The sequence below is a fragment of the Bison bison genome, unplaced genomic scaffold, assembly GCF_000754665.1.
Source record: "Bison bison bison isolate TAMUID 2011002044 unplaced genomic scaffold, Bison_UMD1.0 scf7180017864252, whole genome shotgun sequence".
Lineage (NCBI taxonomy): Eukaryota > Metazoa > Chordata > Mammalia > Artiodactyla > Bovidae > Bison > Bison bison.
Window position 1 is genome coordinate 4,310,267 of NW_011494824.1, and position 6,326 is coordinate 4,316,592.

The 6,326-nt window shown below is 44.2% G+C and overlaps 1 protein-coding gene across 1 annotated transcript in view; it reads right to left on the minus strand.

Annotated features, from left to right (window-relative positions):
- ARSB (arylsulfatase B) overlaps window positions 1-6,326 on the minus strand; it is a 176,982-nt gene that overhangs the window by 169,962 nt on the left and 694 nt on the right. The gene's annotated exons all lie outside the window — the stretch shown is intronic.

The window sequence follows — 6,326 nt, forward strand, 5'->3', positions numbered from 1 at the left end:
GCAATGATTTTGGAGCCCAGAAAAATAAAGTCTGACACTGTTTGCACTGTTTCCCCATCTATTTGCCATGAAGTGATGGGACCAGATTTGCTTTAAGCCAACTTTTTCACTCTCCTCTTTCACTTTCATCAAGAGGCTTGAAGTGCACCAGCTGTGATGGACTAACAGAAGCGCAGCCAAGAGGAGCTACCCCTCACCCAAGGTCAGGGCGGCGACCGAGAGTGCCAGGCTGCATCGGCACAGGAGTGGCCGAGAGGACCTACCCCATGTCCGAGGTCAGGGGTGGTGGCCAAGAGGAGCTACCACACATCCGAGGTCAGGGCGGCGGCCAAGAGGAGCTACCCCACGTCCAAGGAGCAGCAGCTGCACCAGCGCAAGAGGGCCTAGAGGAGCTACTCCACGTTCAAGGTCAGGAGGGGTGGCGGTGAGGAGATACACCTTGTCCAAGGTAAGGAGCAATGGCTGCGCTTTGCTGGAGCAGCCATGAAGAGATACCCCACGTCCAAGCTAAGGAAAACCCAAGTAAGACGGTAGGTGTTGCAAGAGGGCATCAGAAGGCAGACACACTGAAACCACAATCACAGAAAACTAGTCAATCTGATCACATGGACCACAGCCTTGTCTAACTCAATGAAACTAAGCCATGGCCTGTGGGGCCACCCAAGACGGATGGGTCATGGTGGAGAGGTCTGACAGAATGTGGTCCACTGGAGAAGGGAATGGCAAACCACTTCAGTATTCTTGCCTTGAGAACCCCATGAACAGTATGAAAAGGCAAAATGATAGGATACTGAAAGGGGAACTCCCCGGGTCGGTAGGTGCCCAATATGCTACTGGAGATCAGTGGAGAAATAACTCCAGAAAGAATGAAGGGACGGAGCCAAAGCAAAAACAATACCCAGTTGTGGATGCGACTGGTGATAGAAGCAAGGTCCGATGCTGTAAAGAGCAATATTGCACAGGAACCTGGAATGTCAGGTCCATGAATCAAGGCAAATTGCAAGTGGTCAAGCGGGAGATGGCAAGAGTGAACGTCGACATTCTAGGAATCAGGAAACTAAAATGGACTGGAATGGGTGAATTTAACTCAGATGACCATTATATCTACTACTGCGGGCAGGAATCCCTTAGAAGAAATGGAGTAGCCATCATGGTCAACAAAAGAGTCCGAAATGCAGTACTTGAATGCAGTCTCAAAAATGACAGAATGATCTCTGTTCGTTTCCAAGGCAAATCATTCAATATCACAGTAATCCAAGCCTACGCCCCAATCAGGAACACTGAAAAAGCTGAAGTTGAACGGTTCTATGAAGACCTACAAGACCTTTTAGAACTAACACCCAAAAAAGATGTCCTTTTCATTATAGGGGACTGGAATGCAAAAATAGAAAGTCAAGAAACACCTGGAGTAACAGGCAAATTTGGCCTTGGAGTACAGAATGAAGCAGGGCAAAGACTAATAGAGTTTTGCCAAGAGAACGCACTGGTCATAGCAAACACCCTCTTCCAACAACACTAGAGAAGACTCTACACACGGACATCACCTGATGGTCAACACCGAAATCAGATTGATTATATTCTTTGCAGCCAAAGATGGAGAAGCTCTATACAGTCAGCAAAAACAAGACCAGGAGCTGACTGTGGCTCAGATCATGAACTCCTTATTGCCAAATTCAGACTGAAATTGAAGAAAGTGGGGAAAACCATTAGACCATTCAGGTATGACCTAAATCAAATCCCTTACGATTATACAGTGGAAGTGAAATAGATTTAAGGGACTAGATCTGATACAGTGCCTGATGAACTATGGACAGAGGTTCATGACATTGTACAGGAGACAGGAATCAAGACCATTCCCATGGAAAAGAAATGCAAAAAAGCAAAATGGCTATCTGAGGAGGCCTTACAAATAGCTGTGAAAAGAAGAGAAGTGAAAAGCAAAGGAGAAAAGGAAAGATATAAGCATCTGAATGCAGAGTTCCAAAGAATAGCAAGGAGAGATAAGACAGCCTTCCTCAGGGATCAATGCAAAGAAATAGAGGAAAACAATAGACTGGGAAAGACTAGAGATCTCTTCAAGAAAATTAGAGATGCCAAGGGAACATTTCAGGCAAAGATGGGCTCGATAAAGGACAGAAATGGTATGGATCTAACTGAAGCAGAAGATATTAAGAAGAGGTGGCAAGAATACACAGAAGGACTGTACAAAAAAGATCTTCATGACCAAGATAATCACGATGGTGTATCACTGACCTAGCGCCAGACATCCTGGAATGTGAAGTTAAGTGGGCCTTAGAAAGCATCACTAGGAACATGTATATTACCATGTGTGAAATAGATCACCAGTCCAAGTTCAGTGCATGAATCAGGGCACTCAAAGCCAGTACATTGGGACAACCCAAAGGGATGGGATGGGAAAGGAGGCGGGAGGGGGGCTCGGGATGGGGGACACATGTACACCTGTGGCTGATTCATGTCAGTTCAGTTCAGTCGCCCAGTCGTGTCCGACTCTTTGAGACCCCATGAACCACAGCACGCTAGGCCTCCCTGTCCATCACCAACTCCTGGAGTTCACCCAAACTCATGTCCATTGAGTCGGTGATGCCATCCAACCATCTCATCCTCTGTTGTCCCCTTCTCCTCTTGCCCTCAATCTTTTCCAGCATCAGGGTCTTTTCCAATGAGTCAACTCTTCGCCTCAGGTGGCCAAAGTATTGGAGTTTCAGCTTCAACATCACTCCTTCCAATGAACACCCAGGACTGATCTCCTTTAGGATGGACTGGATGGATCTCCTTGCAGTCCAAGGGACTCTCAAGAGTCTTCTCCACCACAGTTCAAAAGCATCAATTCTTCCGCGGTCAGCTTTCTTTATAGTCCAACTCTCACATCCATACATGACTACTGGAAAAACCATAGCCCTGACTAGACAGACGTTTATTGACAATGTAATGTCTCTGCTTTTTAATATGCTGTCTAGGTTGGTCATAACTTTCCTTCCAAGGATAAGCATCTTTTAATTTCATGGCTGCAGTCAACATCTGCAGTGATTTTGGAGCCCCCCAAAAAATAAAGTCTGACACTGTTTCCACTGTTTCCCCATCTATTTGCCAGGAAGTGATGGGACCAGATGCCATGATCTTAGTTTTCTGAATGTTGAGCTTTAAGGCAACTTTTTCACTTTCCTCTTTCACTTTCATCAAGAGGCTCTTTAGTTCTTCTTCGCTTTCTGCCATAAGGGTGGTGTCATCTGCATATCTGTGGTTACTGATATTTCTCCTGGCAATCTTGAATCCAGCTTGTGCTTCTTTCAGCCCAGCGTTTCTCATGATGTACTCTGCACATAAGTTAAATAAGCAGGGTGACAATATACAGCCTTGATGTACTCCTTTTTCTATTTGGAACCAGTCTGTTGTTCCATGTCCAGTTCTAACTAGTGCTTCCTGATCTGCATACAGGTTTCTCAAGAGGCAGGTCAGGTCTTCATCTCTTGAAGAATTTTTACAGTTTATTGTGATCCACACAGTCAAAGGCTTTGGCATAGTCAATAAAGCAGAAATAGATACTTCTCTGGAACTCTCTTGCTTTTTCGATGATCCAGCGGATGTTCGCAATTTGATCTCTGGTTCCTCTGTCTTTGCTAAAACCAGCTTAAATATCTGGAAGTTCATGGTTCACGTATTGCTGAAGCCTGGTTTGGGGAATTTTGAGCATTACTTTACTAGCGTGTGAGATGAGTGCAATTGTGCGGTAGTTTGAGCATTCTTTGGCATTGCCTTTCTTTGGGATTGGAATGAAAACTGACCTTTTCCAGTCCTGTGGCCACTGTTGAGTTTTCCAAATTTGCTGACATATTGAGTGAACCACTTTCACAGCATCATCTTCCAGGATTTGAAATAGTTCAACTGGAATTCCATCACCTCCACGAGCTTTGTTTGTAGTGATGCTTCCTAAGGCCCACTTGACTTCACATTCCAGGATGTCTGGCTCTAGTTGTATGATCACACCATCGTGATTATCTTGGTCGTGAAGATCTTTTTTGTACAGTTCTTCTGTGTATTCTTGCCACCTCTTCTTAATATCTTCTGCTTCTGTTAGGTCCATACCATTTCTGTCCTTTATTGAGCCCATCTTTGCATGAAATGTTCTCTTAGCATCTCTAATTTTCTTGAAGAGATCTCTAGTCTTTCCCATTCTATTGTTTTCCTCTCTTTCTTTGCATTGATCGCTGAGGAAGGCTTTCTTATCTCTCCTTGGCATTCTTTGGAACTCTGCATTCAGATGCTTATATCTTTCCTCTTCTCCTTTATTTTTTGCTTCTCTTCTTTTCACAACTTTTGTAAGGTCTCCTCAGACAGCCATTTTGCCTTTTTGCATTTCTTTTTCTTGGGGATGGCCTTGATCCATGTCTCCTGTACAATGTCACGAACCTCATTCCATAGTTCATCAGGGACTCTGTCTATCAGATCTAGTCCCTTAAATCTATTTCTTACTTCCACTGTATAATCATAAGGGATTTGATTTAGGTCATACATAATGGTCTAGTGGTTTTCCCCACTTTCTTCAATTTAAGTCTGAATTTGGCAATAAGGAGTTCATGATCTGAGCCACAGTCAGCTCTGGGTCTTGTTTTTGCTGACTGCATAGAGCTTCTCCATCTTTGGCTAAAACCACCACAATATTGTAAAGTAATTAGCCTCCAATTAAAATAAATAATTTTTAAAAAAGAAGATGCTTACTAACCCAAGATAATTTCTAATTGAGTCTCTTGAAGTCAGAATAAAACAGTGGAGAAAAGTCAAGCAAAATGTTTGGGGAGGCTAGTTGCTGCAGTGAGTGGTCTCTAAACTCTTTTGGAGTAAGCAGCCTTTACCCTGCCTTCACTTCTTGACCTCAGGGTAGTCTAAACACTCAAATTTGTTTTCCCCCTGAAGATAAAATGTTGGTAACTTATTAGTGAGAATGCTCAGGGGCAAACACAGTCAGTTATATGAACAAATTTTTAAAGTGTGGTATTTGCTTTCCTGTTCAAGACTGTTGGAAGGGAGGAAGTTGGAGAAATAAATGACCCTCCCATTCTTCTGCAATTTGAGTTCAGTTTTCTTATTTCAGATCAAATGTAGAACCATTTGGGTAGACTATGTCTTCCCTTCGATCCCCTCTTTACTCAGATGCACTTTTACTCCTACAAAGGGTCCAGGGTGATATCTGCATTAGAGCTGACATTCCTGAGTTCACGTAGCAGCCAGTCAGAGCTGTGGAAAGTATTTAAGGCTGATGGTGAAGGGAACCATCCTTTACCTCCACTGCAAACCTTGAGTTGCATTTCAGTCTTATCTTTTCTAAAAGTCTCAGACCACTATGCAAATCTTTACTGCAAGTGAACCCTTCCCTTCCCTTGATCTCAGGACAGGAGGCTAGGGTTGATCTGAAAGGCTACATGAACACAGATTTGGAAGGGCAAGGTTCAAGCACATCCCTGTGACTCACAGTAAGGGGCTGTTGAATACATAGTACATATGGAGGTGTGCTTGTGTTCTCAAGCAGTACCTGTTAATTGTATTTTTCATAGTCATAATCACAAAATGTCAATCTTATTCAGGTTAAGAAAAAAATCCAGTTTTAGAGGCCTGAGATGACTAGCAGATACAAGAAAGGCACACAACCCCTTTTTACCACTTTCTAGCTATGTGATTCTGCCAACTAAGAACTGGCACTTGCCATCTGCCTCTACAAGAGTTGGGTCACAAGCCACTACAGCTGCTGACCTTCAACACCCCCTGAGGGGAGTTCAGGGTTGAGATTAGCAATAAGGCACTCTGTGCTCTGGGAAAAATTAGCAGAGCAGGCATTCAGAGAGTTAGATATTTTCAGGAGAAGATTTTATGAGCCCAAGTCTTACATCTCCTTATATCCAGAAAAGCATTAAAGTCATTAACTCATGACTAGCAGCAAGCCTCTGCAAAAACGTGTGCTTGCCTGCACACACACCACCCCAGCCTTCACTAAAATCATACGTAACGCCGACCTTCCCCTACCTCTATGGAGAAGTGTCTCAGAGGTATTCGAAATGCTGCCTGGGGCTTCCCTAGTGGCTCAGACGGTAAAGAATCTGCCTGCAGGAGACCCGGTTTGATTCCTGGATGGGGAAAGTCATCAGCCCAAGAAATATCAATCTGGTTTTCATTCCAGGGCTGCTGTGAACTTGGAAAAATTAAATCTTTGGTAGGGCAGTCCTAACGTAGGACCGCTGGGTTCGCAGGGAAACAAAACCGGCTCCACTGCAGACTCTTCCTCCCTGTTAACCCGCGCCCGCCCGCCTCCCCCC